General features: G+C 39.2%; 1 protein-coding gene and 1 pseudogene across 3 annotated transcripts in view; both read left to right on the forward strand.

Moving 5' to 3' along the window:
- CTNND2 (catenin delta 2) overlaps positions 1 to 24196 on the forward strand; it is a gene marked incomplete at its 5' end in the record, with an annotated part of 948683 nt that overhangs the window by 397776 nt on the left and 526711 nt on the right. The window lies entirely within an intron of this gene.
- Positions 6006 to 24196, forward strand: part of LOC309804449 (ubiquitin-ribosomal protein eS31 fusion protein-like) — a 39054-nt pseudogene continuing 20863 nt past the window's right edge. The window contains exon 1 of the transcript in view: positions 6006 to 6141. The product of the transcript in view is annotated as a ubiquitin-ribosomal protein eS31 fusion protein-like (transcript). The remainder of the gene's footprint in view (positions 6142 to 24196) is intronic.

Consider the following 24196-nt stretch of genomic DNA (forward strand, 5'->3'; position numbering starts at 1 on the left):
GAACAGTCAGATAACCCGCCTTCCTTCAGTGACTAAGCCAGAGTCATCTCTTCTTTTAAGGAGTTTTGAAATACGCTTGAGAAGCACATAAAGTTACACAACAAGAAAATTCAGTAAGAGAGATATTCCAAGGCAGTTGTTGAGTGATTGCACATGAAGCAGAGCTGACGGCTGACATGTTTATGTTCTTCCAAATGCAGCCCTCACATCAGGGTTCATTAGGCTTTGTCTATATCAGTTCTAATAATAATCCTTAGTTTTCTCTGAGTAACAGATTTGAAGTCTACCTGAGAGAGTACAAAAAAATCAATTCTGTTTATGTTCTTCAGATAAGATCATAACCGACTTTGAGATGCATTTAACATCGCACACTTCACAGCCTGGTGTTCAATATCTATGTTAGAATGTGTATCAGTAGCTACTGGAGGATGAAGCTGGGTGGTATGTGGGGTCACAGACTGGCGATGAGTACGTGGAGGATTCATTTTTCCTGTGACTGTATGATGTGAACCAACTAAGATACTTTTTTGCCTTCCTAAGCTGTATTGAGTATTCAGCCTTTTCACTGGGTATTTTTTTTTTTACTGTTTGGTTTATCAGTTTTTGGTACCAAATAAGCACGCAATTCTGGAGAAGCTGACATCATGTGTGACCAAGAATGGGAAGGTATTCTTATTCCACTGTCAATACAGAGAATCTTGGTTTATGTTGTGATGAGTTGTTTTCCTTAATCCAGAAACTGATTATTTATTTTAATAACTGAGATAGAGTTATTGGGAGTAATTGATGAGATTTCTTTCAGTTCAACTTCAGCCAACATTGAAGACCTGGCCATTTTTAGGGGGACTGTGCCAGATGCTTCCATGCATATTGTCCCAGGGCAAGATGTGGAATACACTTCATTACAGCCCATCTGCTCTTCAAACAGATCACATGCAGGAAAAAGATAGTTGCTTTATCAGGAAAGGCCTGTTCCTTAGAAGAGTAATGAATCAGTAAAATGGTGAAAACACGTATTTTAAAAGACCAGAGGGAAGTTCAGACTGAAAGGTAAAAATATGTCTTCCATTGATCCTACTCTCCATTGAGTGAAGGGATTCTCATAGACTCTTACTCCCTTTTAGATTAAACAGAGTAAAGCCAAAAATAAACATCACCTGTCTCTAATTCCCAGGTTTTAGGGCCTCATAGGATGGAGGAAGAAATTCAATGAGAGTGCAAGGAAGTTATTGGCCAAACCCGGAACGTGGGAGATTCTTCGAGAAAAAAAAATAAAAATTATTTCTAAAACAAATCAGTAGGGCTTCCCTGGTGGCGCAGTGGTTGAGAGTCCACCTGCCAATGCAGGGGACGCGGGTTCATGCCCCGGTCTGGGAAGATCCCACATGCCGTGGAGCGGCTGGGCCCGTGAGCCATGGCCGCTGAGCCTGCATGTCCAGAGCCTGTGCTCCACAACGGGAGAGGCCACAGCAGTGAGAGGCCCGCGTACTGCAAAAAAAAAAAAAAAAAAGAAGAAGAAAAAAAGAAATCAATAAAAAGAGCATTCAGGAAGGGACTATTAAATAGAAAAGAGTTAAGAGATAACAAGCAAATTAAATGCGCAAATTTTGGAGAATCTTGATTTAAACAAACCAACTGTTTAAAAAATCTTCAAGATGAGAAATTTTTTTTTTATATTATATGGTCACATTATTTATTTATTTAGCTGCACCAGGTCTTAATTGCGGGATGCAGGATCTTCACTGTGGCACGCAGGATCTTTAGTTGTGCCATGCAGACTTCTTAGTTGCAGCATGCATGTGAGATCTAGTTCCCCAGCCAGGGATCGAACCCCGGGCCCCCTGCAATGGAAGTGCAGAGTCTTACCCACTGGACCACCAGGGAAGTCCCAAGATGAGAAATTTTAATATGAAGTTGGGATTAGACGATAGGAGGGATTTCTACTAATTGGGATAATGGTATATCCTCATCATCTAGAGATGCACACTGCAGGTTTCATGGATGAAATAGTAGGATGCCATGGATTTGTTTTTAAAATACCTCAGCCAAAAAAGTGAGGGAGGGGGAATAGATGAAACCAGGTAGCCAGAGGCTGACAATTAGAGAGAGCTGGGTGACAGATACACCACAGCATAGTAAATTTCTCTCTAAATACTTATGAATGTTTGAAATAAACCAGAAGCAAGTTGACAAACTAATCCTGTAGTGGTCTGGCCTCTCTCCAGGCTTTTAACCACCACTGAGCCTGCAGGGCAATGGGGAATTAGATGGATAAAACAGGAACAATGATTCACATCTAGAATATGGACAGGATCAGAGCTCTTATTCTGGAGACCATGAACTCATGAGATGTCCATAGATGGGCTTCAGAATGGTCTGAACTCCCTGTAGGTACATACCAAGTTTTGATACAATTTTTTTTCTGGGGAGGCATCTAGATTTCACTAGATCCTGAAAGGCATTCATGACCCACACAATTTGAGATACACTAGGTTACAGCAGTTCCGAAACCTATTTCAACTCTAAAATTCTGTCAACTCATATATCTAAGAACAAGAAATTTAATTGTCCTATTTGAAGAACTCTCTGTATAGTGGAAAGGACTCTAGATTTCATGAAATCTGTATTTTAGCATATTTAAATTCTTAGGATATGAGAATGTTTAAGAGCCATCAGATACATTTTTTTAAAAATCACATCTAGATCTTAGACTGGTTCAGCGATTAACACAATGGCCAAATATATCAATGCAATTTTCTCTCTTTTAGGTGCCTTTCAATGTCATCCTGGAGTCTGTGCAGTAAAACCTCACTGTTAAAAGACTTACTTCAAAAAAACCCGTAAGAAGTGGGAAGCATTATAGCAATATAAAAATCCCCCAGTTATACACAAGGGAGCAATGTAATAGCTTTAAGTGCCAGCATCTTATTGGCTGTAAAGACATGTGCTAGAAAAGACGGAGATTTCCCTAAGCTGGAAACTGAAATGGTGTATGTGCAGCTGCTCAAAGCAGTTCTCTTTTGCCATTGCATTTTACTGATATCCTTCCCTTTTTTTTTTTTTTGAGTAAAATAATTTTTCAGAAGATCTGAAATATTCTGTATAATGAGTTTATAATGAAGCCAGAGCAGTGCAGTCAGTAGTAGCAGCCTGGTTTAATTCGATTACAAGGTCATGGTCTAACTAGCCATCATTTAGGGTAGAGTCAAAGATGGTGCTTCATATGCTGTCTAGACTCCTAGACATTATTTCTCTGTTTCTTCTTCTGTTGTCTAGAAGCAAGCAAATGTGTGTGTCTGTGTGCGAGCGTGTGTGTTTGCAAGTGCACCTGTGCATGTGTGTTGGAGGGCGGACACTAAGGGCAATTCTTCATGTTACAACTTTGTGTTAACTATTGCTGCAACAAAACCGCATTGTGCACCACCCAGAGCTCCATAGATTGTTATGCGAAGCATTTATTTACACACTCACAGTTATGCACATCACTTGTGAAGCACGGTTTCTCAGTTCTTGGCTGGACAGCCTTGATTCGTGCAGGTTGCTGTCTGCTCTTGCCTCCCAGCTGCAGGCAGGGTCAGATCAGCTTGATGTGTGGTCATTCTGGGCCTAGGATGAATGGGCGTGTCCTTCTTCTGGTTGGTCACCACGTCTTCTGAGGCTCACATCCCATACTCTTCCATCCCAATGACTGAATCAAGTCACCTGGCCAACCTAATGTCAGTGAGGCACAGAAGCCTACTCCAGCACAGTGGGGTGGGGAGGAAGTCACCTTTGCTGAAAGATAATCTAATTTATCATAAAACCATTTTCTTACAATATTACACAAGTATGTCATTAATTTTTCTCACTCGATTTATGGGTAGTTTCTGACATAAAAATGCTAGATTTATGGGTGATTTACACATACAAATCAGTGTCTAAAATGTACAGCTCCCTGATCTAGTATGGGTCACCTATCTTTTATTTTCTAATATAAAATTCTTCTGCCCTTTTGAGATACTCCTGATCTCACCCCTGCCTATTTTTGCACACTTTCCCCTCACCACTCTTCCCCCCTCTCTACCTCCAGCAGGTCTTTTAGTTTCCTAAAAGGCACCAAGCTCTTTTGTGCCTCAGGGCCTTTGCACACACCATCCCTTCTACTCTACCCATAATTCTTTGCCTCCTAGATATCTACTTATCCTTCCTATCTCAGCTTAAATGTTACCCCCAAAGTGGTCTTCACTGACCACTGAACCAAATATTGCCCTCATTAAGCTTGGGGCACCCTACCCCTTTCTTCATATCCCATCATAATTTCTATTTACATAGTTCCTTTTTTTAAAGAAAAATATTTATTTTATTTATTTATTTTTGGCTGTGTCGGGTCTTCATTGGTGCACGTGGGCTTCTCATTACAGTGGCTTCTCTTGTTGCCGAGCATGGGCTCTTGGCACACTGGCTCTAGAGCGCAGGCTCAGTAGTTGTGGCCCATGGGTCTAGTTGCTCCACGGCATGTGGGATCTTCCTGGACCAGGGCTCGAACCCGTGTCCCCTGCATTGGCAGGCAGGTTCTTAACCACTGCACCACCAGGGAAGCCTTATTTACATAGTTCTTTATGTGATCTGACCTTTCACGTTAGACGAGGAGTGTCATTGATGCAGAAGTGACGTCTTTGTTCTCCTTTGCATTGGAAGCACCCAGCCTGGTACTCAGAAAAGATAGTTTTCTAATGAATGAGTGAAAATAATTAGAACCTGGGGAAGGGGGGATTTCCACTTTTCAAATGTACAGAGTTTATAAGTTTGGAGACACATAGACAGACATGAGTTTGAGCCCCAGCTCTAGTAGTTAACTAAGCCTCCATCCATCCCCAAGTGACTTGACTTTCCTGTGCCTGTGTTTACTCCTTCTGTTCTCCCACACTTTGATTGTATGTTTGAGGAGTAATGAGGCATACAGTGGATGCAAAGATTTTGGCCCAGAGCGAGAGGTGGTCAGACTCAGGCATCCAGGGCAGGACTACTGTCTTTCTTCTTCCCTGAGTGTGAAGCCCGCCCCAATCTCAAACTGTGGCCAGCATTTTAGAGCTCTGGTCATACTTTCTGCTTAGTGTAGTCCAAAGAGTGTGCTTAGACACTGAGTCCAGTAATACTATGATTTATGTCAAAGAGTGTTCTGCCTGTGTTTTCCTCTAGGAATTTTTATAGTAACTAGTCTTACATTTAGGTCTTTAATCCATTTTGAGTTTAGTTTTGTGTATGGTGTTAGGGAGTGTTGTAATTTCATTCTTTTACATGTAGCTGTCCAGTTTTCCCAGCACCACTTATTCAAGAGACTGTCAATATAAAAAATGATACAAATGAACTCATTTAGAAAACAGGAATAGACTCATAGACATAGAAAACAAACTTATGGTTCCCAAAGGGGCAAGGGGGGGAGGGATAAATTAGGAGTTTGGGATTAACAGTACTGTATATAAAATAGACAAACAACAAGGACCTAGTGTATGGCATAGGCAACAATATTCACTCTCTTGTAATAACCTGTAATGGAAAAGTATCTGAAAAAGAATATATGTGTAACTGAATCACTTTGCTGTACACCTGAAACTAACACAACATTGTAAATCAACTACATTATACATCAATAAAAAGCTGTTTGTTTTGAAAAAAGAAAGTAATATTATGAGTGGGACGTGGAATTAATGATCCTGAGTGACACCGTTTCCATGGACAAATGAGTTTGGAATTCAAAACAACTGGCTGAGTAAAGGGCTTTTGGAATATGGTACTTCAACAGAGGATTCTCTCTGGTGAGTTCCCTCTACTGGTACTAATGAGGGAATCTCTGTCCCCCCCGATTGCGTAGACCTCTCCCAAGTTTATCGTCAAGATGTGTAGTATTTCATCCAAGTTCCTAACATGGCGGGTGGCGTGGGGGGGCTGAAAACCCCGACTGCAGCTTCCGATGGAATGCAGAATGCCAGTAGCTGCGTCCACTGAACAACCCCATTTTATGCATCATGGGCCTGAAGAACAGCTCTGATGGCATTAACCCCATGAAGAAATCTGACAATAAAACCACCGATGCCCTGAATCACTGCTGGGATGAAAAGCAAACATGCTATCAGCGTAACAGTTCTGACCCTGCACTGTTTGGTAACCGGGGATGGGGTGTAGGGTGGGGGGCGCACAGGACGTGCCTGATGGAGAAAGAAGACGGCTGAACCTGGCTTGGCTGTTTGAAACCTATTCGTACCTGATGGTCCTGAGGTTACCACACACACTTTCATGGTCCCTATTTTTTTTTTTTTTTTTTTTTTTTTTTTTTTTTTTTTTTTTTTGCGGTACGCGGGCCTCTCTCTGTTGTGGCTTCTCCAGTTGCGGAGCACAGGCTCCGGACGCGCAGGCTCAGCGGCCATGGCTCATGGGCCCAACCGCTCCGCGGCACGTGGGATCTTCCCGGACCGGGGCATGAACCCGCGTCCCCTGCATTGGCAGGCGGACTCTCAACCACTGCGCCACCAGGGAAGCCCCATTGTCCCTATTTTTTTAAGGCTATTTTTTCATGGCTTACAACAACAGATAAATAAACGTTAAAACTCAGCCTCGGTGGAATAGCCATGGAGCTATCTTATCCAGGTAAGGAGAGACAGACAGGGAGGCGTCTGGGGCATTGTTTAATGTAAGGCTCTCAGTTCAGAATTATTGTGATGAAGGATGCTGAGTGAGTGAATTAAAAAGGAAGAGCTGTGAGGCAGGATATAGGGTGAGGAAAGGAGAGGCATGGTAATAAAGTCGTAGGTAATGATTTCAGACACTGTTGGCCTCATGGTCCCTCTCGAGGGAGAAGCATCTTTGGGGCCATTGGGTTGAGGGGCTGTGGAAGAGGTGTGTGGGATGCGAGGGGCAGAGAAGGAGCTGGGGCTCTGTGTGTCTCCACCCTCTTCAGGCCCCTGTAAGGGAGGCTGGAAGTTAGAACTTGGATGAGTTTCTGTTGCAAAAGTCACTTAAGGGCTGAGCTTCATGACGTGATCTGCAACGGTCGGGAGATGCGGCAGTAGGAACTCAGAAGTTTAAGAGCCAGGGATGGAAGCTCTGCTGTGACTCTTGGAATATGCAATATCCAGCGAGGGCCTGGGGCGTCCACCTACCACTGTGCAGTGAAAACATCCAAAGCACTGTGTTCCAGACCTCAAGGGGCAGTGACAGTCTCAGCCTAAATATCGGCTGTACACTGAAGGGCAGTTCAAGGTCAGCGCTTGTATAAACTAACTGGATTAGGGCTTCCCTGGTGGCGCAGTGGTTGAGAGTCCGCCTGCCAATGCAGGGGACACGGGTTTGTGCCCTGGTCTGGGAAGATCCCACATGCCGCGGAGCGGCTGGGCCCGTGAGCCGTGGCCGCTGAGCCTGAGCGTCCGGAGCCTGTGCTCTGCAATGGGAGAGGCCACAACAGTGAGAGGCCCGAGTAAGGCAAAAAAAAAAAAAACTGGATTAAATCTCAGTTTCCTTGAGTCCTTTAACATTAGCCCATGGCTTACGTGGTTGGACACTATTCCTTTAGTCTGCAGGTACATTTTGGAAACCCTGTAAATCGTTGGCATGTGGAGTCATTGATTTGAATAAATAATTATTTTAAAGGAATTGAAGAAATATTGTAAGTACCAGCAATGCTACTCAATATTCCTTAAGACAACTGCTCAATTGTTAAAGTGAAATAATTGACATTTAGCATACCATGATTAGCATTTCAATTTGTTAAAATATTTTGATAAATAATAAATATCAACATTTGACTCAAAAAAGTTTCAATTTCAAGTCAATCAGTTAAATGAAGTCATTAAAAAAATCATGGGGCCTCTTCTTATTATAATTATTGATTAGACTATAGTAGGAAATTGTTTCCTAAGCATTATCTGTTGCTTCAAACTTAAAGCAAATGAATTCCTTATGAATGAAAGAAATTTTAAAGAACTTATGAGAAAAGCAAAATTTGACCCCTACTCTATTTAGAGAGTGGAATTAGTAAAAAGATACTCACAAATATGAGAAATAATGATGAAATGAGACATGAAATCTAAGTGGAATGCTGAGTACAGAAGGTGTATGTGATCTTTCCTAGTCTTTTGCTCAGTAGAATAAAAATTACCTTTTATTGCCTCGGTTGGTTGGTATGATGGGCATAGCATTAATATGCCTGACCTCAATAAAACTTGGAACGTTCTCCATTTCTAAAATGGATCTTTTCTACTGCTGTATTAACATTTGGAAAAATTACTTCGTATCAACGAGTATGAAACCTATCAAAAAGAGTGGGAGCCATCTAAGTAAGAAATACCGACGACATCACAGAATTGCTTATGATTCTGAAATGTTCAGTCATTTCATTCAGGGCTTCTCCTGACTTCGCAAGCTTTCAGGAATGAATGTATGCTTCATGGAAGAGCAGCCAAAAGGTGGCAGCATCTCTTTGAAAATTATTTCTATTTATTTCATGTCCACATTTCTTTTTCGAATACCACTCCCACTTAGTTGAACCATGTTATAATAGGCATTTATAGATCAGAAAGCACCCGTCCTTTGCAAATGAGATGAATGCAGTAATAGCTATTGATACAATGGAACTTTAAAAAATGTTTACTTTCAATGAAGGCTTGACCTTCTCTTTAGCCAAATGGTTCATCATGTCTGATGATGTAGCAACAAAGCCACGTCTTTTTCAGAGTCAGAAAATATTAACAGAGTCACCTAATCGTTAACAATGACTATTAATTATCATCTGGAAGATTTAGAATCTTGCTTGGCAGAATATTGTGGAAACTGATATATTCTTAAAAACCACGAGTAGATCTTTTATTCCTGAAGGGTGGACACTGAATGAACAATCCTTTAAATGTAAATATTTTTCCTTAAGCACAAATCCTACCTTTTTTTTTATAAAAAGTTTTAAATCACTGTGATATTTGGCACTCCTTTAATGTTATGTATTTAAATTTTTTAAAATAATTCAGATGTTCGTAAATCTGAATTCTCAACTACAAATCTACTTTTATCCTAGGTTAATGTTTTTCAGAACCTTAATGTTTCTCATATACTGAAGACTTATAGAGAAAATTAGCAACGCTGATTTCAGAATTTTTCTTAAGATAATAGTTTGCTCTTCTGAAATAAGACATTATGTAAAGCCTGATTGATTCAAATAAAATAAGTTCTGAAGGTTAGTATTCTGTTAAATGAAATTTCATTACTGTTGAGCACTTATGGTTAACCTAAATTAAGCAACCTTAGGCAACAGCTCATATCAGAGTCTTGCATATATATATATATATATATATATATATATATATACACACACACACACACACACACACACACACACACATTATAGATAGATAACAGTGACTTCTAGGCAATTAGATTGTCAGCTCCATTAAAACAGCAATATTAGAGGGAAGAGATATGGGGACATATGTATATGTATAAATGATTCACTTTGTTATAAAGCAGAAACTAACACACCATTGTAAAGCAATTATACTCCAATAAAGATGTTAAAGAAAAACCCACCAATATTGTACTTTTCTGTATTTTGCGCATATGTGTAGAGAGTGAAGATGCCATGCTATATAAGGTCACAGTAAATATTAAGATCAATGTGTCTCTTTAAGGAATTACATGACAGAAAAGTACTGTAAGTGCTATAAGTGGCCTTAAAGATCAGAGATTTTCACACAGGTTTTGATCTTGAATTTCCAGTGAAATCTTCCTCAGAAATCCAGTCTATAACTCAGCCCAGAGAGGTGGAGTTTTAATTTTGCTTGATGGGTATGAAACCTAGAGTCTTACCTCCTCCCCCTGCACCCCAGACACCCCGAGACTGGAAACTCAGGGACTCTGCAGACCTTAGGTTGAAAGGCACTGGTGTCATCTAGTGCCTTAACCAAATCCCTTTATTTTCCAAATGGCAAGTTGGGATTCAATTGCCTAATAAGCAAGTGGTTCAAAGCCATTGAGGTCTATAATTCAAACCCAGTCATTGTAAGAATAATTATATGATTCAAAATCTATATTTCTTTTTATTTTACTATATCTTATGTTAGTCCATTTTTTCACACACACAAAAAAAGGCTGGCAGTAGAGAGAAAATCTAGATATAAGTATAGGTATAGCTATATAGACATAGATACAGGTATCAGAAAATCAATTCACAACACATATATAGACATACTGTATATATGTATATACATTTTCTGATATATACACATACTTATAAACATGTGTAAGACATGCCCACACCATTGAATAAAACTTTCCTAGCACTGAGACATCAAGACACAAAGAATGGATAGTATTCTGTAAAGGAAAGAACAGTAGTCTAGAAGCTGGTTCGCCACAGGGTAGTCATACAAGATTCATGTTTAAACCTGTTCAAGCCTTGAAGAACTTTTCTGAGAAAGAGCAAGAAGAAATACCTACTTACCTACCCTACATGGTGGTCGTAGAGATCATGTGAAATAACACAGGCAAGTGTGTTTTGCTAACGTTATAAAGCAACGTATGGATGTGTGCAAAAGAGTATTACCAGTTAGGCGATTTGAAGTTAATAGCCAAGTGCTGTACCTGGTTTCCATTTCACGCCTAAAGATACCCAACAGCTTATTTCAGGATTCCTCAAGTTGCAAAGGTTAAGATCACTTTTGACAGCTGTCCTTGTTCTTGAAAATAATTTTTGCTAAGCAAATTCTCATGCATGAAATAGCAGTATTTTGGTGACAGCAAAGTGTCTACAGAGAACCAAATGTGCGATGGTAATTAGAAAGAATGCATCACAAGTAGTTGCTGAGTTGCTAGATTCTTTCCAAAATGTTATTTAAAACACTGACTGGGTATCTGCTTGGAAATCAGACTTGTCCCCGTAGCATCTTTGCATTTTGGCATCAGCAACTGCTTTAAGGGTCCCCCACTCTGACAGGGAACCAGGGTGCTTGCAAAGAGGAGGGAGTTAACGGGATGAGTGTTGGAGGGGGGTTTCAGTCTTTCTAGAGCATCCACTGTAGAAGCGATGTCTGTTATTCTTGGGAGGATGTTCTGTGTTTCTATCTTCCTAGGAGGCAGGCAGCGGTTAAGATTGTGGACACCCAAGCCAGACTGCCTGGGTTGGAATCCCAGCTCTGCCTCTTCCTAGCTCTGGGGACCTGAAAAAACTTTTTCTCTTCTCCATATGCCTCAGTTTGCTCTCCCCAGTGTTGGGGATGGTAGTAGTAATGTCCTAAACTCCTGGAGTGGTTGAGAAGATGATTGAGATAACAGGAAGGCCCTCAGAATGGTGCCTGGTACCCACCCAGTCAGTGCTGTCTAACTGTTTGTACTTATTATAATAAAGGATCCAGCCCATTACACATTCCAAATCCTGTCGTCAGTGTAAAAGTAGAGGCCTCCCCAAAGTCCTGGAGGTGACCATGCATCACTGGGGAAGCTGTGTCTTATCAGGACAGGTGGACCCTAGGTAGTGATCATCCTCATAATTGTGTAGCACTGTGGAATTTAAAAAGCCACAGGCCTGGGCTTCTCTGGTGGCGCAGTGCTTGAGAATCTGCCTGCCGATGCAGGGGACACGGGTTTGTGCCCCGGTCCGGGAAGATCCCACATGCCGTGGAGTGGCTGGGCCCGTGAGCCATGGCCGCTGAGCCTGCGTGTCCGGAGCCTGTGCTCTGCAACGGGAGAGGCTACGGCAGTGAGACGCTCTTTCTACCTTTTCAAAAATTTGGGAATTAATAGTCACATTCATCTTACTTTTTGATTTTTTAGTAATGGTTCCATTTGCCATCATAAGCAGTCTCTCGCATTTTTATTTTAATGGGTGTTCTTTTGAATATTTCATTTCAAGGAGGGAGTTTACTTGAAAGTTATTCAAGACTTCTGAGTAACTGTGATCATGCATCTTGATATATTTATTAACACTGAAGAATGTGAGGTTACAGATTATCTAAGCAATGAAGAAACAAAATTAAAACATAGAGAGTGTGTGTGCCCATACACACATATGTTCCATTTTGTTTCTTAAAGCCAACATTTATTGTCAGGCACAAAAATTGGAATATAAAATTTTAAATGAAAAGGCTTGAGATGTTTAAAGAGTCTTCATTACATTTGTCTGGTGTTCTGTGGATCTTTTAGATCTCTTGGTTAGTGCCTGGACTCGTTTTTGCCCAAGACTAAATGTGGGCTAAGTATGCACTGAATTTCAAAAACCGTGGTAGAAATGAAAGCTATGGAAACTAAATCTGTTTATCTTTTAATGTTTACGTTTTATAAATAGAACATAAGGAATAAAACTCCACATAGTTCTCAAAATATCTTTTCATTTTTAGTACGTAAAACACAAGTGTGAACCATTTTCCTATTCTTTGGCTTTTAATATCTGGCTTCAAAAATGCATGCATCATTACTTTTTCGTGTGGAAATTTTGAAAATCTCATAGACCAGAGTTTTAAAATATGCTGTTGCAAGCTCTGGGTAGCAAAAAAGTCAACCCTTAACACGATCAGTCTAGAAAGTGAGATTCTTAAGGAGAGGTTTAGGTTCTGCTTTATTTTGAAGTTTCCACCACCAGCAGCATGAATTCGCATCAGGAATTTTGTGCACCTCCAGTGTAGACTGGGGTTGCTGCTAGGCTGTCTGGGAAGTGCTTCCTAGAATATGAATCTGAGCTATTACAGAGCAGGTGGAGCCAGGATGCATTGGAATAAACACAGTAAACCTAGAACGCAATTTGCAAAGACTGCCTCTTACGCGTTCACCAGGTTGTCGTTTCATACACAGCTGTGCCTGCAGATGACAAAAATGCCTTCCTAATAACAAATCTAGTTTTTTTAAAAAATCTATAAATAAAATGAATAACAATTGAATGTGTGTTAGGACACCTCGATGAGGAGGTATAGAGAATAAATGTATGCGAATGTAAAAGTCATGTGGACAGCTGTGTGCCAATCACTGCATTACTACTCATTAACTTTGCTCTCCTTTGCATATTTGGTTACATTATCCAGAATGCATCTCCCAACTCATTCTGTTTGCATTTCACTCGAAGGAAGTAAAACTGTGTGTTGAAAAGCTCCTCTATTCACATGTTTATTTCTATTCAGTGACTTTGAGAGCACATTTATGGAATTTATAAAAGGAAAATGAGTTGAAGGCATAAGGAATTCAAAAGGATTGCCTAATCCAGCCATATTTTTATAGCCTATAGATCTTATCTAGAAAAATGACGAAGAAGAAGTATCTCGAGTTTAAAATGAAAGCATATACAGAGGACTTGAATAGACACTTCATCAAGAGGATATGAAGATGGCAAGAAAGCACTTGGGAAGATGTTCTCCATCATTAACCATTGGGAGAAAACAAATGGGAAACATAATGAGATATCAGAATGGCGACAATTTAATAACAATTTAAAAAAAAAAAAAAAAAACCCTGACAATACCAGGAACACACAGGAGCTGGAACTCTTACACATTCCTGGAAGGAATGCAGAATACTACGACTCTGGAAAACGAGTAGTTTCTTATAAGATTAAATATCTACTTACCATATGACCCAGAATCAAACTTCTGGGTATTTACCCTAGAGAAATGAAAACTTATGTTTATATTAAGACTGAATATGAGTGTTCGTGTTAACTTTATTTGTAATAATCGAAGCTAGAAACAACCCAAATCTCTTTCAACAGCCGAATGCTGAAACTAAATATGGTACATCCCCAGAGGGAATACTACTCAGCACTAAAAAAAGAACAAACTATTAATTTTTCATTTTTACTTTATTGAAGTATAGTTGATTTACAATGTTATGTTAATTTCTGCTGTACAGCAAAGTGACTCAGTTATACATATATGTATTCCTTTCATATTCTTTTCCATTATGGTTTACCACAGGATACTGAATATATTCCCTGTGCTATATACAATAGGACCTTCTTGTTTATCCATCTTATATATACTGGTTTGCATCTGCTAATCCCAAACTCCAAATACTTCCCTCCCCACTGGCAACCACAAGTTTGTTCTCTACGTCTGTCTTTCTGTTTCTGTTTCATAGATATAAAAAAGAACAAACTATTGATACCTGCCACCACTTCAACAAACCCTAAGACATTTGCTAAGTGAGAAAAGTCATGACATTCTCCAAAGACAAAGTTGTAAAGATGGAAAACAGACCAGTGATTGTCAGATTGTCAGGGGCTATAAGTGGGAGGAAGGAGTGTCTAAAGGGATTGCATGAGGGAAGTTTCTAGGGTATTGGAACTGTTCTGAATTCTGATTATGCTACTGGTCACATGAATCTATGTGTTGAAATTCACAAAACTCTGCATCACAAGGAAAAATACCAATTTTATTGTATGGTCATTAAAATTATTTTTTAAAATCATGGGTTAACGTATGTCTAGTTAAACTGCATAAGAAGCTAAAGTCACATATGGAAAAGGTCAAGTCAGTGGCAATATCAAAAACTTTAAAATATGTGATGAAATTGTATTTTTGGTTAACATGTTCTTTATCAACTTTGTGAACTAGAAATACCCGCCTCTCAGGCAGTGCTTTCTAAGTTGGGGGAGTGAGCTGGTGCCCTATGGGACGGTTGCAGGTGGCTATGATTGAACCTTTTCATTTTAACAGCTATATATTTCTTTCAGTGAGTACTTAAAAAACACAAGTAACATGTCAGATCCGTAATTTCATAGCTAATGTTGTCTAAATGTAGGCAAACTACAAAAATGGCAGAATAATTTACAGTCATTTAAAGATTACATAAATAACCATAATGGGTGATTCAAAGATAGCCAAGAAAATTGTTTGAAATTTAAGAGACTCTGAGCAGGTTAGTATTTTCAGAGATAACGAGCTTTTTGGATCATATACAGTAGGAAAGAAAAGTTTATAAGGAAATGACCATATAGTCAGTTTTTAAGTTACAGTAAAAATAGTAGTTTGTTTCTGAAAAAAGAAGAAAACATTATACTGAGAATTTCCATTGCTTAAAAAGTGTGTCTGTGTGGGCCTGTGTTGTAAAGGTAAATTCTAAAATGTAGAATAGGCAAGAAAAACCTAGTTTCAGATTTTACAAAATAAAAACTCATAGGTAAAAAAATTCAAATAAATGTTCTTTCTCGATTTATCTATTTTAAATTATTTCTGACGTGACCATTTGTATCCTATATTCCACGTTCAGTCATGGATATTTCAGTAAGGAAAATAAAATTTCATTAACATACAAGTGAATAAAAATATTTAACTTGTTTCATATTTTCACTAAGCCAAGTAAAGAATTGTTTTTATGTGAACATAACTATGGGCATTAAAATAATTGAACAATTTTATATATTGTCTGAAGCTTTGGGTTATTGCTATGTATGTCATCTGCTTCCCAACAAACTGTGGGTATTATAAACTATATTTATAAGCAACAAGAAGGAAAAAAACCCACATAGCTAATCAAGAGGTGATTATTTATATTAAAATTTAAATTATTTAGTAGACAGCCTTGGAAAGATTTTTCTCAAGTTAGAGATTAAGAAAGATAGTTTCATATTGTCATAATACTATGAAGACTACTTAGGTTTGGTTTCTCTGGAGATAAACTGGCAATGATTGTTGAATTGCTTTTCTTTCTCAGTCAGTCTCTCCTTTAGTTCTTTTTTTTTTTTTAAATTATCTTATATTGGAGTATAGTTGATTTACAATGTTGCATTAGTTTCAGGTGTACAGCAAAGTGATTCAGTTATACATATACATGTATCTATTCCTTTTTCCTTCTTTCTCCCTTCCTTCCTCCCCATCTGCTTTGCTCTTCCTCCCTCTCCCCTCCTTCCATCCCTCCCTCCCTCCCTTCCAGCCTTCCTTTATATTTTCCTTCCGTCTTTCCACCTTCTTTCTTTCCTTCTTGAACAAGGAGCTTCCAGATCGAAGAGTAGACACACTGATGTTTCAGTCGTTACTGACGAAACTGATTTCCTGAAAGGTTCTGCCAACTCACCCCACCTGCTGCTGTGCAGATGAACCCTGGATATTATCAATCAAGGATATCTCATTCTTATATAAATTTGCATTTCCCTGACCAGTGATGAGGTTGAGTGTGTTTCTTTCTCTCTGTAAGCAATTTTTATTTCTCCTTTTTGAGTTACCTCATTGGTCATTTTTCTATTGGGCATTTGTCTTTTTCTTCTTGACTGACTGGGCTTCTTTTTATACTATTTTTATTCGCTATGTATATATTTTGCAAACATTTTTCAGTCTTCTTTTGTATTTTTTTTAACTTTGTTTTATACTGGAGTATAGTTGACTAACAATGTTATGATAGTTTCAGGTGAAGTGATTCAGTTATACATATACATGTATCTCTTCTTTTTCAAATTCTTTTCCCATTTAGGTTGTTACATAATATTGAACAGAGTTCCCTGTGCTGTACACTAGGTCCTTGTTGGTTATCCATTTTAAATATATCAGTATTTTAAATTGTTTATGGTATCCTTGGACTTAGAGAAACTTTAATTTGATCACTTCTGCCTTTTGCATCTTGCTTAGGAAGACCTTCCTCAATACAAGGTTATAAAATAAAAATAATGGCCTCATATGTTTTCATCAACTTTCATAGTTATTTTTTTCTTCCTTGGATTTTTTTTTGTTTCAAATTTTTATCTAGCTGGGATGTATTTTCAATATCATGACACAGAGATCTATGTATTTTTTTCTAAAATGAGTATATAACATTCATAACACTTATTATTTACTAAATAATAGTATTTACTAAATCCTCACATACTATGAGTTATTCTGGACACTCAGTTATTTCCCATTTGATATAGTTGTCTATATCTGTCCTAATAACAAGCTATTTGAGTTATTGTCATTTTAGAATACATTTTGATAACTGATAGGTCTTCTTTTTCAAAACTGAGTTTACTGATTTTCTATAGGTAGTATTTCATATGAATCTACTTTGACACTGTAAGTAAAGAAAGGATCCAAATAGATTTTGAGGGGATTGCATTGAAGACATATATATGTTCTGGTGAGAAGTGGCATTAAAATAACATTATCTCTTTCCATCTAGGAATATGATTTTTTTTCCAATTTGCATGAAATGTTTTTATTTTGTTTTCATTCCTTCAATGAACTTTTATGATTTTATTTTTTACATTTCTTTCACCTTTTCTGTTAAATGTATTTTTAGGTGTTTTATAATTTGATCCTATGGTGAATTTTTCCCCCAATAATATTCTATATTATGTTGTGTTTTTGCCAACATATGGAAAAACTATTGAGTTTTTGATATATAACCTGTCATTAAGCTGATTTCTTTTTTGGAGATGTGGGAACTAAAGATATTTTTCGGTTGATTTTTTTTTGACCCTTCTAGGTATATGATAAAATCAACTATCAGTAGGGAGGGTTTTGTATTTTTCCTATTACACTTCTTTTGGAAAGTGTTGGTAGGCACTCCAGGACATGGTTAGTTACCCTAGTGAATGTAAGTGTTGCTGACTGTAGGAGCATGTTTTTGGTATACATTGTGCTCGTCATTTTAAAAACTGCTCTATTTGTTTGCTACCATTTTAACTAGAATCTTTGCTTTTCTTTTCATAAGTAAGGTAGTATTTATTTGTCTGATTTTTATGAGTTCATGCTTGTTCTATATAAACATGTACAGATACACTCTCTCTCATTCTCTGTGCTCTAGAATAGTTAAAATAACAGAATATAATATGCAGAATTATCAAGGAAAACTAAAGGTCCTGGAATATAGAATTTCCTCAGTAAACTACAAGGTAATGGTTAAGAGCATAGAGTTTGGAGGCAGGTCTAGGTTTAAATTTCAGGTCTGTCACTGACTCCCATACAAGGTAATGGTTAAGAGCATAGAGTTTGGAGGCAGGTCTAGGTTTAAATTTCAGGTCTGTCACTGACTCCCAGTTTGACCTGGTGTAGTTTACTTAGTCTGTCCAAGTGGCCATTTCCTGGTCTCTAAAGTGCAGATGACAATAATGTCTATTTCCTGAACTGCTCTCACCTGTCTCTTTGATAATAGCCTCCCCCAACATATAAATACTCTGGCCTGCTGTTCCATATCCATCAGTTTTCATGTTCTGAATTAGATTATAAGACTCTTGAGCATCCTGTATTTACATTGAGTACCCTGAAACTCAGAACCTGCAGAGTGGCATGCAATATATTGTCTGAGTAATTGAATTTCAGTACTTTCTTCTTTTTTCCTCACATCTTTTTCAGGTTATGATTCTTAATTTTGCCGACACAGCATATTTTATTTATTCACTGATTATCAGTAGACTCTGGTGAACTCTCCTATACTATCCAAAACCAGGAAGCTCATTTTTAAACCGTAGCTGAAATGCCTTAAATGCCTTTTAGAAGTGAAGAGTGTATTTGTTCACCAAATATTTATCCTCCATCAAAGGTAATTATTTTACAGTGTCAGGTATGAAAAGTTAAATTAAGAAGCAAAGGATTGCTTTTGTTATCGAATAATCCAATGCATCGGGTCTGCTGCTCACCGTGTAATCACAAAGTCGGTACCCACAGATGTTGATAGGAAGGAAAGGTGCCCTTGATCAGAATGCCAGCCATCTGGGGAGATGGTGGACGCAATGTCCCCCAGAAACCACCTCCGAAGATTCTGCTGGACTGTGAAAGCTTTTAAAGGGAAACCGGGAAACAACTCAGTTAATCATTGAGATGGGGGTCAGGGTCATCACCAAACCCCACTGTGTGCAGGCTTGTGGACTCCTCATAATTTCCCTCTAGACGTTATCTTGTTCACACAGTTCGGTCACACAGTTTGTTCAGGAGTTTACTGAAGGGGAAGCTGGGGAAGAGATCTGGTCATTGGTTAATTATTCTTCATTTCTACTTCTTTGATCTACGGAAAGAACTGGCACGTTACACAGGGTATCGTGTGATTAAAAGATTTGAAATATGTGCTAGGGCCAGAGATGAGTAGAGCATGGGGGTGACCAGTTTAAAAGTTAGTTACAATATAGCTTTGCTAAAGTGCAAACAGAAACGTCTTCCTGCCGAGGGCGGTTTCCTGCAAAGAGCTGCTTACAAATCCCCACTTGTCAGAACATCATCCCATTTCTATGGGATTAGAGGTGAAGGTCTATCTTCTGTAACTTCATGCTGACATAGGCACCGTATTCTCAGAGTGGGTCAACAAGGGTCTGTAGCATCTCTTCCCTTACAATTTTAATTGCCCACTTAAATATACGAGCAGAGCAAGCTACAATTATTTGATGCCCATAAAGATATTGGTTATTATAAGCAATAATGTTAATCCCATTCTCTTGAGGCCAGTTCTTAGAATTGCTTAGCCATAGATTCAGTACTGCTCAAGATGGAGCAGTTTATGTCATGGCTAGTGCCTGGTCATCATGCAGTTAGCTTTTTCTCCTCTGGTGTCAGTTATAGTAAAATGACTCAGGAACGTGCATCAGACACTGAGCCTGTGACTCTGTCGTCCTAATCATTAACTGCTCAGTTTTGTACTTGGCGGAGGGAGGGGTGCCTTGCAGGCTTCTGCTTGGTTCCACTTTGTGAACATGAAATTAAAAAACAAAACCAAATCCAACATGGGGGCAGGGAAGAGTTGGTCTTGGTTGACCCATCTCAGCATGTTTGGGATCCACGGACTCCTCTCTACAGGATAGAGTTGCTGCCTTCCCTAGTGAGTAGATGTTGGATATAGCACCTTGCCATGAAAGACTGACCCTTTCTTATTTGTTGGCTCTCTGTTTCTAGATCTTGTGCTACATCAAATGGAACATACATTTACTGGCTCTTCTATAGGTGTTGCACTATGCCTATACAGTATACCATATATACTTTGATGTACGCGAGCTAAATGACTGATTCAGACCTGAAGTCAACTCTGCACACCACCATGTGACAGATTCGAAAGTTTATATGAAGTAGTGATGGGAGACGTTCAAAAGCAAACTCTTGGTGAGAGCTTTGAATGAGGAGTGAGTGTCCACAGGTAGAACAGTAGAGGAAGGGCCTGGAGAAGAGCCTGATCTAGGAGGTGTGAACAAACATGGATGTGTGTGAAATGTGGCGGGGTCCTCAGTTTAGCTACTTGAACATCGAGTGTGGCTAAAATGCAACTGGAAAACCAGACTGGAGAGGCTGATTTGTGATGCCAACAAATCTGTGCCGCCACGTTAACCCAGACTGATTCTGATCTCTAGTTCTAAGGCCTGCTTTTAATGCCCTTCTCAATTCGTCCCTCTTGATTCACTTGTATTAACAATCTGGTTTTCCATCCCCTAGATTGGCCTGCTCGTGAAAAGTCCATTCTGGGACATTTCTTTCTTCTGAGTCTGTTTCCTCCCTCCCTTTCTAATCTTCCCATATACTCCTAGGACTTGACGTTCCTCTAAACTTTGTTGAGCCCTTTCACTATTCTGCACCAGAAATCATTCACTCGTTTGCCAGACATTTACTGAGAATCAACTCCGTGCCAGGAACATGCATCATGGAACCATAGACAGCAAGATCCCTACTCATTCATGAGGAGCTTACAGGGAGCCTGGGCATCGTACAGGTGGAGTAGGACAAGTATAAAGCCAAAGAGTGTGATGGGAGCAAAAGAGAGTAATCAAGGGTTACATGCTCCATCTAATGACACACAAATTCTCCTTTAAAACAACCAACTGCACAATGAACCAAGCCTGCCAGTTGGGTCCACTCCAACTTTAAATGCTATCTTTTCACTGCCAACTGCTGAATATCTATCTCCAGCCCAGAATTCTCTGTTGAACTCCAAATTCCGTGAACTCCAGAGCTTCCAACTCTCCTGGCCTCTTGGATGTCTGATGGGCACCTAACACTCCCCATGGTGAAAAGTGAACTTCTGCTCTCACCCATCCCAAACCTGAGTTTCTGCACCCGCCTCTCCAAGTCAGGAAATAGGAATTCCACACTTCCAGCTGGCCAGATAGGAAAATTCATGTGTTATCTCTGACTCTCATTTTTTACCACATCAGGTATTCAATTCATTAGACCCATTGGCTCTAACTTCGAAAATTATCCAGAATTCAAACCGTTTTTTCTGCTCCTCTGCTGCCACCTTTGTCACAGCCACTGCTGTCCTCCGCCCATTTTCACCTTTGTCCCCAAGCAAACTCATTTCCATAGTAGCCAGAGGGAGCCTGTAAACAAAAGTCAAATCATTTTACTCCTCCCTCAGACATCCCTCTAAGCTTCCCCGTCTCAGAGAAAAGTCCAAGTGCTTACAGGGGTCTCAAAGACCCCGTTTGCAGTCTGCTTCCTCCCTCTTCCTAGCACCCCTCCTTCCCACCCAACCCCACTCCCTGCACCACCCACTCACCCCTTTTGGTTTCAATACTTTGGTCTCCTTGCTGATAATGAGTCTTCCAGCCAAGCTCAGCACCAGGGACTTGCATTTGCTAGAACTTTCCCCCCAACCCCCTAGTTCTCCACTTACCCCCTCACCTGATTAAAGTCTTTGTTCAAATGTCACCTTCTCAGTGGGTTCTCAGTGAGACTTTTTTTTAATGTATTTTTCTTAATTGAAGTATAGTTGATTTACAATGTTTCAGGTGTACAGCAAGGTGATTCAGTTATATATATATGTGTGTGTGTGTGTGTGTGTGTGTGTGTGTGTGTATGTATATATATGTATTCTTTTTCAGATTATTTTCCATTATAGGTTATTATAAGATATTGGATATAGTTCCCTGTGCTACACAGTAGGTTCTTGTTGTTTATCTATTTTATATATAGTAGTGTGTATCTGTTAATCCCAAACTCCTAATTTATCCATCCCCCCTTCCCCCTTTGGTAATCATAAGTTTGTTTTCTTTGTCTGTGAGTCTGTTTCTGTTTTGTAAATAAGTTCATTTGTATAGTTGTTTAGATTTGGTGAGACTTTTTTTTTTTTTTAATGACCAACCTACCTAAAATGACATCTGCCCACTATGGGTGGTCTCTACCCCATCCCTGCTTCATTTTCCTCTCCAGCACTTCTCTCTCTCTGACTCACCATCTATTTTACTTATGTATCTATTTATTGGCAGTCTTTCCCCACTGGAATGTTAGCACCTTGAGGGCAGGGAGTTTTGATTCTTTTATTCACTGCTTCACTCCCAGCCTCTAGAAAGGAGTGGGATACATAAAAGGCAGTCATGAATTCTTTGTTTAATGAATACATAAATGAATGCCTTCACAACTACTGAAGCCTATGTACCTAGAGCCCATTCCATGCACTGAATCTTGAATACTGTTGGGGTCAGTGCTCAGAATATTTATCATTTAAATAGTGTGTGTGTGGAGGTAGTAGGGGAGCATTTCACAAAGGGACCTTGCTCTACAGACTGATCCCTAAAAACACGATGTGCTGGGGGGTACACACTCCAGACTGAGGAGCTGCCAGAAAGATGCAAAATATAGCAGCATGCACAGGAAGAGCCCTGGGAAACCACCCAATACTGCTTCCTACAATATTGAGGTCTGTGCCAGAGCAAAATCTAGTTCATGTATGAGGCTGGGCTCCAGTGGTGGGAGAGAGTTGGACTTTTGAGCTATATCTTTTGAACTGGCTCAAAGACGTTTTCCTCAGACCCAGGGAGGCAATAGCAGGGGGACAAATGCTCCCTCCAACCCCCAGGGCTGTATGTTGTCCTTTACCCCTTACAGTCTAAAGGTATTCAGAAAGAAACAGCATAACTAAACACTTTCCAAACAGTGAGGCTTGTACTGACTGCTGGTGTCAGTGATTCCGGGGAGATTCCCAGGAGAGTTTGGTCTCCCTGCACCAGTGGCTTTCCACCTTGTTTGGCTGTGACTGCAGGAAGGAATATATTTTATAGCCCAGGGCTCTCAGTGCAGATATGAATGTTTAAAATAAAAAATACTCAAACTTCCTATGGATGAGGCACCCAGATGATTCTTGTTTTGTTCCCTTTCATTTTATTATTACTACTTTCTTAATGCTGGCTGATGGAGCAGGATTAGGGTAAAGCAAGTGAGGAACTTCCAGCAGCACAGAACTTAAGGGGGAGCCAACAACCACAGTTAATAGAGAAAAATGCTATTTTAAGTCAATATTTTTAAAAGCCCAGGTTAAGGCAAACAATCCATCAATACGATGTGGAGATTTTACATAAAGGCAGGTAGCTGTGTTTTATGACCCTGATCAGTGGCACCCTTAGTTACTGTTACAGTGTCCTTTGCAGTCAGCCGCGCATCCCCTCCAGTTGTGTGTATGAGGGTTGACAATGGACTGGGAAAGATTGAGCAGCATTGGGGCTTTAAAGTCATGCTTTTTTTTTTAATTAAAAAAATTTATATTGATGTATAGTTGATTTACAGTGTTGTGTTAGTTTCTGGTGTATAGCAAAGTGATTCAGATATCTATATATGTATAGATATACATATACATATACATATACATATATATATATACATATACATATAGATATATATATACATACATGAATGTATGTATACATATGTATCTGAATATATATAGATATATAGATATATAGATATATAGATAGATATATAGATATATATATATGTTCTGTTTCAGATTCTTTTCCATTATAGGTTATTACAGGATATTGAATATAGTTCCCTGTGCTACATAGTAGGACCTTGTTGTTCATCTCTTTTATGTACAGTAGTGGTGTCATGTTTTTTGATTGTCGAACATATATTAACTTATTCTACTTGGTTCACAATATGGGAGTGTGTTTTGATGAGTGGATATAGGGGCACATTTCTCCTTTGGCCTCAGGCTCCAACATGGCTCAGCACAGCACTGTGGGTTGACTTACACCCACATTTATTTCCCACACAGCTACCCTGTTACCTGCCTTCCTGGGGTCTGTGGCTCCGCCAGCCTGGAGAGTTCACTTGATGTCAACCCCTTCCCACCCACCAGTCTCCTAGACAGCCCACCACCCCACATACCTGGAAACTCTCTCACCTGCAGGGGACTCTGTGTCCCTGCTTCTCTTCCAATAACTTTTTTTTTAAAATAATTAATCTATTGAATTATATATCCGTGTAAACACACACATTTTTAAATCATAAAGAGGGCTCATTTTATTTGGGGTTTAGTTAACAGAAACATGTCTAAGTGGTTTCAGCAGAGTAAGGAACTATTACTGAATTGA

The sequence above is a fragment of the Mesoplodon mirus genome, assembly GCF_964341445.2.
Source record: "Mesoplodon mirus genome assembly, chromosome: 5".
NCBI lineage: Eukaryota > Metazoa > Chordata > Mammalia > Artiodactyla > Ziphiidae > Mesoplodon > Mesoplodon mirus.